This window comes from Phyllostomus discolor, chromosome 4 (assembly GCF_004126475.2).
Source record: "Phyllostomus discolor isolate MPI-MPIP mPhyDis1 chromosome 4, mPhyDis1.pri.v3, whole genome shotgun sequence".
Taxonomy (NCBI): domain Eukaryota; kingdom Metazoa; phylum Chordata; class Mammalia; order Chiroptera; family Phyllostomidae; genus Phyllostomus; species Phyllostomus discolor.
Window position 1 is genome coordinate 65,339,590 of NC_040906.2, and position 9,942 is coordinate 65,349,531.

General features: G+C 33.8%; 1 pseudogene; it reads right to left on the bottom strand.

The window, feature by feature from the left end:
- Positions 1-1,113: 1,113 nt before the first annotated feature.
- Positions 1,114-1,214, bottom strand: LOC114495818 (annotated as a pseudogene).
- Positions 1,215-9,942: the final 8,728 nt, after the last annotated feature.

Here is a 9,942-nt window from a genome sequence, read left to right on the forward strand (position 1 = left end):
TACTACGTGAGATAACATATATTAAAAGTAAGCCTTCCTTACCATCTCCAACTCCCTATAGTTAACCATTACCAGTTTCTGGTTGATATTTCTAAAAATGTTAAGATATATATATAGCATATATGTAAATATAAATATTATATACATATTCATATACACAAAATATGTAGACATCTATATGTACAAGCTTGTTTTTGTGTGATTTTATACAAACAAGTTGATATTTATATCCTATAGAAAATTTCATATTAACTTGTATAAATCTACCTTCTTTTTTTTAGCTCTATATTATTCTGTTCTATGTATGTATCATGATACAGCTCATTGATCCCCTCTTTTTAAATATTCAGGTTATTCTCATTTTTTTCACATTGCAAACAGTACTGTAATGCATGTTCTTGTATATAAACCTTTGTGAGGTGAAAATTATTTTGATTAAAGTAATATGGATTTTGGATAGATATTTCTGAATTGACCTTAGGAGAGACCTTTGCAGTTTATACTGAAGAGGAGAATATTGGTTTATCCACATCCTCACTAATTTTTTATTATCCATTTTATATTTGGGTGATCACACCTGTTTTATTTTGCATTTATTTATGAGTTCATGATCACAGATATCTTTGCAAGTATATTAAGAATTTGTATTTCTGAAGCACATTGGTTGTGTCTTCTTAGAAACTATTGTGTCTCAGTTTTCTTCTGCTCTAAAGTTCTTCCAAAGTCTGTTTTCTCATGCTTTTAATCTCTAGTTCTCCTTTCATTTATAAAACCCTACTTTCCATACCCTGTTTTATGTTTTAAAAATACCAAACTTTTCTTCAACATTTGAATATTTGAAACATATGTTTGTGCTATATGTTAAGCTAGTTTTCCAGTTTTGCCATTATATACATTCTATTAGAAAGTACCTAGGACTGACATAAACTCAATTTTTTCTTTTCTTTTTTAATACTTACAATTTAATAAAATGTCAATGATAAACATATCTGATAGGTTTTGGTTGAAGTACTTGCCTATCTAGAGTTAATAATATCTATTGCCTCTTCAACTATTTTAGAAAAAAAACTTTTAAAGTTAAAAAAAGTTGAGATATATAAAGAATATTCATTTAAAAATATGGAACATTTTCTGAATTTGCTTGTCAACTTTGTACAAGGCCAGGATAATCTCTGTATCATTCTGATTTTAGTAAATGTGCTAATGAAACAAACATTAATTTTCTGATTATGGATTTGCCTATACTAGTATAATTGTTTTTGTATGTAAGCACATGTATGTGTATGTGTCGTCCAATATTTAACCAGTTTTACTTCTACTTGATTGATTTACTTGTTCTGAAGTTGATGGAAATCACTGAAATAATTTGGATTATGTTTTGTATATACTCTTAGTATTTACACTATTTCAGCTATCTTTATTCCATCCTAAAATAATAAAGATAATCTTGAAATCATCATAAGTTTCTGACATATTTTTTAACATTTAATGATACATGTATCTTCAAACATTAGAACACTTGCCATTAGACACATGAATTATAGTTTAGCATCTTGTTTTCACCACCATGTTTTTTAATGTATTTTAAAATTATGCATGTTAAAACATTGTGCTCATATTTTAGCTTCCTTTAAATTATAGTTGAAAGTCAATATTTGTTTGTTACATTTTGCATGGGTCTCTCTCTCTCCCCTTAAGGAGCACAGGAACAGAAACAAGAGGAAAAAGGCAATTGACCTCTTGACCAAGTTGTTCTGTTTGGTGAGGTTGTACCACATTGTCCTTGTGAGGTTTACAGTAAGAGCAGAGCAGAGGGCTGAGGTAGAGGGACTAACAGTGTTAGGATCAAAGTCCTAATTGTCTGTTTTCTTGAAGTTAGGGTTATTGGCAGCTGCCATTATACCATCCATGCTGCTGTCACCCAGCACAGCCAACCAGCATGCGCTAATTGCAGTGGCCTTTTCATCAAGTAAGATCATCCCACTAAACACAAAGAGCTGTCTCTCCATTAGCACAGACAGTAGCCAGCTAGATCAGCTGGGCTCCTTGAGTATGATTGGACTGTCATATTGTTATGATTTGTTCAAGTTTAGAGCATTTAGCAGATACCCTTTGCACCTCTCTTTGTACCTGAATACTATAACCTGACTGCCCCTATCATTTAAGAGGGTACTATAGCTTTTCAAAGTTCAGCAGCACACAATTGCAGGCAGGCAACTGGTTTCTGACAAGAGATCAATACTGTCCTTCCAAACGCTGGAGTCAAGCTGCTGGGTCTGTCAGAGGGATGTGTGCTGTAATTGGATCATGGATGCTGCGAGTCATCTGAGTTTCCCTTCAGCACTGTCACAGCTGTCAGATGTCATCCCTTTGTACAGCTGTCACTGCGGGAGGGTTGGGGCTCTTTTTCCGTTCTAACCCAATGCAAATGTCCACTTAGCAGATGAATATTGAAGATATTAGACACTTCTTTATGCCTTTATGCAAAATAAAGATCTGTGTCATCTGTGAATTTCATGGAAATAAGTTGCAATTTATTCACTGTGAGAAAAGTGAAGTGAAGCCTGTAAAAATGAGAAATTATTTGGTTCAGGCTATTAAAAAAAGGACTATTCCACAGAATAAACAACAATATGCAGATATTTTCCTTGAGATGGCATAACTAATACTGTGAGGTATTTAGAATGGTCACCTGATATTTGGATGAGATTTAAAAATATATATGAACACTTTGTTCTGATATTCTTGGAAAAGTGATAGGTCTTGAACACATTTATCTTCTTTGAAATAATTAAAGTGTATTGAAAAATGTAAATGTAATACTTTAAATTAGCAATATGGGATTTAAAGAACCTAGTTATATTTAGGATGAGGTCAAGTGTTCTCAAGAAAGTTTATTAGACAAGAATGACAGTTTTCATAAAAATAAGTATGATGTTTTGGTCACAAAATCCTTTTTATTTAGGTTATTACAAAAAGTAGAAAGACATCCAGAGTTGGCAAAAGAATTATATAAACAATGAGTGACTGTTAATTTGTCTGTTAATTTCAGTCAATTTTGCTTTGGTTTGAATTTTAAAGAACATCCAAAAAGAAATGCATTTTATTTCATGCATTTATGCTTACAAACCTATATTTTTAAAATGATGAATGGTTAATTTATGGAATGGTACAACTTGAGTCATGTATGCTTGTGACATGCAGTAAAAATACAGAGATGTCAGCAATGTAACTTTGGCAGTTATATTCGTAATTCAGGAACTTTTATAACATTTGGATAGATACATGAAATTCCCTAGACTATCTCAAAATAAAGTACAATTTTAATATTTTTTTATCATTTTCTTCCTTTCTTCCTAAGGTGATGTCAGAATCATTTCTGGATGACCAACAGGGTAATTTTGATTTGGGTGGCTGACTTCCTTTTTCTTGAGGTCCAGACCACACACCGCCTTCTCTGTCAAACAGGCAGCTTGCACCAGCTCCAGTGACAGAGGAGCATGAATCTTATTTTCCAATATCTAACCTCAGCATCCTGTCATTCACAAGGGGACTCCCTAGCTCAGAACCTCAAATATCCAAACTTTTGCCTCCAAATGGCATTATGGAGTGACCTCACCTCATTTGTTGTGGCTCATGCTTTTTGTAGCCTAAAATTAGTGACTGCCAAAATCAAAACGTAGATATTTGGCCCACATTGTTGGGTATGGCTGTGCAAAGGGAGGGGATGAATGGCAAGCAAATGCACCCAGTGTTTTTATTTAAATGATGATTTGTTTGAAATGATTATAATATATACTAATCAGAATAAGAAGTATTATGTTTTGCATTGCTTCAGTTAGCATTTTTCTCTCAGTGTGATTTTACATTTATAAGAAGCTGCATAAAAAATCTTATGAAAATTTACATGGTTTACTTCTATGAAACAAATTAGCAATCAAATCTTAAGTTGACTATCACTGGTATAATAAAGTACTCTTCAATAGTTACTTAGGCAGAAAATATAGGAATGAATGAAGTAAAAATTTAAACTTAGCTTCTTAAGGTTATTCTTCTGTGATAACTGTGAACTTTATATGCAACTCCAGTGACTCAAGTAGGCACTCTCCCTTTTTTTAAAAAACATGGTTTATGGCTAATTACATCAAAGATCCAAAACAGTCTTTTTTACATTTGCATTAATAAGGGTATCACATGACCATGTTGAAGTAAAGTATACATCAAAGGTAGATAGATTAAAGGTTGGTTAAGCATCAAACCATGTTCCATATGTAAATTTATAGCAATGATGTGCTGTAGAAAGATAGCTTACCCTCTATTTCTCTGCTACTAAATAAAATTAAAAATTCACAACTCTGGTTTATGGGATTTTAAATGAATTTGATCTCTCTTTTGGGCAGGGCAAATAAGTGTTTTGTGATGTATTATTTTATATTAAAAAAAAAGACCATCGTTCTGGCTCATTTAATTTTGCGAGTGAATGATCTAAGATTAACTACAGACTAGTCAGTGCAGTTTAAAAGCTGAAAGCAATTTTCAGCCATAGATGGTAATGCCACATTCAGTCCACAACTGAATGACTCTAAATGACTAAGCTTCGAGGTCTTTGTATATGACCACAGGGCCTGATAAAGCCATAGGAACACAGTAAAAGCACAAAAATAGTTCCAATTTATTTGGTGCCATCACCTTAATGAGATTAATACAGACGTGTTCATGTGCCTAATTGGTGATTTTGTTTTAACTAGTGATGAAGGATTAAAACTTCAGGCAACAGGCTGCTTGCTGGAAAAGGATTTGAGTGGAAAAAGTTTTTAATTATAAAAGAAAGGCAGTGAAATATACCACTGCAAAGTTAATAATAATTCTTTTTTTTTTCAAAAATGAGCTGATTATAATGTGTACCCTGGATTGTTCTTGCCATTTTGTGAGGAAGGGTGATTTTATGAGAATTACCACATATAGCTTTTACATACCAGTGGACCTTGTGACATACAAACACATATAGAACTGTTATTTCTGGTGAAGAGTGTTAAAACTAGTAAGCTTTGGCACTCGGGCCACTATGGAATTTAGAGTATGAAGGATTTCATTCTAATTTAACATTTAATGAGTTACTACCACTGGATGTCTTATGGCTTGCTGTCCACACCCCAGTCAACCAGAGCATCTCTGGAGAAACTCCACCTATGAATTGACTGGGGTTCCTCCCCTCAACCTCTAGTTGTGACCGTTTAAATGCTAACACTTAAGCATGCTGCCAAAACACAAACACTCAGCCTAAGTCATTAGGATTTAATTATAAGGGGCAGCTGAGCCCAGTCTGAATTTGAATCTGAAAAATCTTGTATAAAAACTAAACCAGAACTGCCCATCCTAACCCGGTCTGTCTATACCAACCCAGTGAACTATGTTTAACTAAAACTGCAGGTTTTATCAGAGTTCACAGGCTCACAGTCCTCACATTAGTGCATATTTTGATTATTACTTATCTGGCATAGGCATAAGTTTTATCTTGGTGGTGGTGGTGTTGGTGGTGAGTTGTATACTCCATACCCTGTGTATCTGTGGCAGCGTATGTTAATTTTGTCTTTCAGAACAGACAGTGAATTAAAGGAACTATGTAGCCCTATATTGACAACTGCATAAAACAACAGTTTCCCCAAGAAATGTTGCCCAATGCTAAGGTGTCTTTTTGATTAGAAAAAAAAAGCCCTCAAATGCAAGAATTTGGTCTTTAAGGCTCTATTAGGAGCCATTTTAAAAGGACTCTGGGTAGTGATACTGTGCGGTGTACGATGCTACCTTCCCAGAGAATGAAGACAGAAATATATTTTACATTTCTTGTCAGATTGAACTTTAAGACATCCTGACTGCTTTCTCTATAATTTAAACATCACAGCCAAAATGGCAACATGCTTTGTTCAGTTCCAGTTGTGTGGAGTTTTAGTGCTTCATTGATTCAGAAGAAGGCTGAGGCTGGCACGGAGCAGGGCGACAGAATCACACTCTCACTGCAGCATGTCAAGCCATTATATCTGGGACCAGAATGTCACCGTGGTCTCAATGGTTCGTCAGCTGAAGGATATGGTTAACAAATGTAAAACCAAACTTCAGAGGAGCTGGTTTTCTGTGCTAAGTGATCTGTATTCCCTCTGAATTTACTTTCCCTTAACCCCGTGAAATTAACAGTACTTTCTGACATTCGACCCCCTGACCTCACACATAATAAGAATTTAAAAAGCACCATGCATGAGTGTGTCTCTGTAATGCAAAACTGGAAAAAATGACCATGTCACAGTTTTATTATACAAAACCTTCTCAATCTCCATTGCATGCTTCATATATGAGTGCTCAGTTTAAAGTTATTACAAAGAAAAACACAATTTTAAGAGTCATAATTCACTGTTCGTGACTTTTATAGACAATAAATTGTAGCAAATACATATTGCTACCAAAAAGCTTTGTACTCCATTAATGTAGATATTTACCAAGATAAGTGTTAAAAATAGTCTGCCTGGAGACTCTGATGGTTCAAAGGAAGGGGCTTCCGGGGAGCCGGTTGCCAAGGGTGCAAATACATGCACAATGTGTAGGTCTCAAGGTTTAAGAGGCAGAAGCAGGAAAGTGTTCTGTGGAAATGATTTTGTGTTATCAGGCTCAGGGGATGACAGCATACAAGAGTAAGAACAAGGTGCTATGTGGCTTTTTCTTCACTGTGAAGTAAAGATTGGCAGCTGGAAGTAAGGCTTACAGACAGACCTGCACACAGGACCTCTTCACCTAGGACTCATAATCACTACTCAAAGGAAAATGCATTTACCAGGGAAAAGCGGCTGTAGCCATCAGAGGGGTGCTTAAAACACCACTTAAATATCACTTTATACGCTATTACTTGCAAACTGTGGCTTCATATTAAATTATACTTGCATAGGCTTTTGCTTAGGTGCTGATAATGCTTTTGAGGTTGCACTGGTGAAGAAGAATTTAGGCTGCTTTACAAGAGACGTGACCAGAATATTCCATGCAGCTGACAGTGACAGGGTGAAAAATTGCAGAACTGTACTTTCTTTCCCCATATAGATTGTAATTTTAATTGTCATTGTAGCCCTTCTGTTTTAATTATGGGACTTATTTGATATATACCAGGACATCATATTGAATGAAAATATGGTGCTATAATAGTCTCTTTATAATTAATGACCACATGTAGATCTTGGTGCATAAAAGGGAAGGAATAAATGAACAATTTATTTAACTAGGTTTTGGATTTCTTTCTGTCTTCCAGTTAATATAAAATGATTCCAGGGCTTCTGAGAATGTTTGATGTAAGACCTACATGGAATATCTAATAAAATTACTTTAGGCTAGATTACAAAACATATTATGTTTTAAAATGTTCTGCTCACAAATGGTAAAATTTATCTCTTTACCATATTAGTCTTTTAACATTTTATCTTAAACAAAGAATCTTTTAAATTTATTTGCTGAAATATTTTAAATGTCTTCTTAAACAGATTTTACTTGTGATACAGATCATTTTTACAGGTGAAATCAAGTTTCAGAAAAAAGACTTTTGAAACTTCATTTATCAAACTGTAAGAAAAAAAATCTCTGAACTTTTGCTTTGAAAATACAATGGATCTGCGCTACAATTTCCCACTGCAGGAAGAATAAATTTTTCTCCATGACTACTACTAAACAGAAGCCGTTTCTCTACAAATCACAAAGAAATAGTCTGTTCATAGGCAATTTAAAGCCCCTGAAAACTGTGAAGAGGAAACGGAAAATTACTAAAGCTTAACATTGTTCTCAAACTATTACATAACAAGATTGCCAAATAGAACTGTGACATAAATATTCTGGGCTCATATACATTTCAAGAGAGACAGATCTCTATGGATTTCTGGAAAGCAGACCTATTTGTCCAGGGTCTGTCACTGTAAAACAGGAAAATGCCCCTGACAAGCTTCTGCTAATTTTATTGTGGCACAGAGTCCTGTGCATACATCCTCTACAGTATGACTGCAGTTCAATTGCAGAGCACAAGGAAATTGGATCGGCAGAGACAGGGACTACCCTGGGGTCAGCTGTGACCACGCCGCTTCCATGTGATGTCTAGTTGGGGTGATGGTGTGTAAATAAACGCAGAGAATTGCAAATCTTGTCATGGCCACGCAGAACAGCTCAAGCATTTAAAGATGGTTGCCCGCAAACCTCACTGGAAGGTGGTTGCTGTCTGTGGTGGCTGAGGAAATACTCAGTTCCTTGCCAGAGTCTTCCTGACATATCCGAAAGTACTGACCCAGCATCATGTTGCTGAAGGGATTAATTACTAAACTGTTTTTCATCGTAGTGGAAAATAAAGAAACAAACTGATCATGTTGAATATGGTGCTCTGAAAGCTATTGTGCTGACACCAAATACACTTTTTATTTATATTATCCCACTTTGATTTATTTGCTTTTTTAAAAAGGAGGTAAAGGATCTTAATGTCCTACTGTTTATTGAATTTGGCATATTAAGTTCTGAGTTCTTGTCCTTATTGTGAACTTTTCTAATGTTAGAAAATAAAATATTACAGAATTCACATTTTCTGCTTATGAATCTAATTTTATTTAAATACTATTTAGAGTACTCATTAAAATATACTTAGGTTTCCCTACCTTCAATCAATAAGATGTATATTTTACCAGTTTTGCATTTATACATATCTGTTTTTCTGTTACTTTTCCCACATGACAATTACCTTTCATTACAAATTTATAAAATCATTTACATTTTAGCAGTTTAAATGTTTCTGCTGACATTTTGTAACTATTACCCTCTTCTAGAATGGCATATGTTCAGGCAGTTAATAAAAAATTAAATGGAATAGCACTAGACATAGCGAAGCTTTGTATCAGAGTGTTCTCCACATTTCTGAAAATACCATCTTTGTGTGGCAAACTGTGAAGTGAGGTTAGGGCTATGCCAATATGTGTATTTGTCACAACTGTCAGAGAGACCGCGAACTAGCCAATCACACAGCCCTTAATTAGACAGTTATATTTTGCTTTATAGAAATTGTCCTCATGTAAAATGGTGTCTAAGATTCAAGAAAAGTGCTGAGAGCTAAGGGGGCAAAGAATGCCAGCAGAAAAACACTTTAATATTTTTGAAGAAGATTTATTAACTGCTGCTTATTTTCTTAACTGTAGTATTAAAACATGCAATATAAAAATTTTTATAAATTCAGCAGGAAAGAAACATATTGTAAAGATTATTGAAATAGCAATAGACTGAATTAAACATTGCATGTTTTCATATTGACTTTGAAATTATAAATTAAAAAACATCCACAAAATGAACATTCGTAGAGTATTAATATCATAGATGCTTTACAAATCTTTATAAGTTCACTATTGTGACATTGTATTCATATGAAAATTCTATTTAAATTATTTATTAGTGAAAGTAAATTGTGTTTTTCTCAAAAATTACTTGCGCTGTTACATGTTTTTAAAATTTAGAAACATCTACACCGCATGATTTTCTACTTAAAAAATAAATTCAAAATTTTTCATCCTCAAAGTAAAACATATTGAACACCTTGCCATATTTTAAAACATGATTTTAACTTATATAATATATTTATACGCAGTTATATAATTTCACAGAGAATGAAACAAAAATATACCAGTAAATTTTGTCCGTGAAGGTATTTTATCCTTATATATATTTTCCTTGTCTGTGAAAATGTACACTAATATATCCTTTTACTGATCTTATCACCATCCATTTTTACATTTTCAAAATTGGAAATTAAAACTATATTTGTCTTTCAAGTAATAAATCACCAACATAGTCAGTAATGTTTGCCAGCAATATTGCTGTTGAATAAAAATGCGATGAATTATCTAAACCCCCATATAAGCAAAAGTAAATCAGTAAGATTTTTAA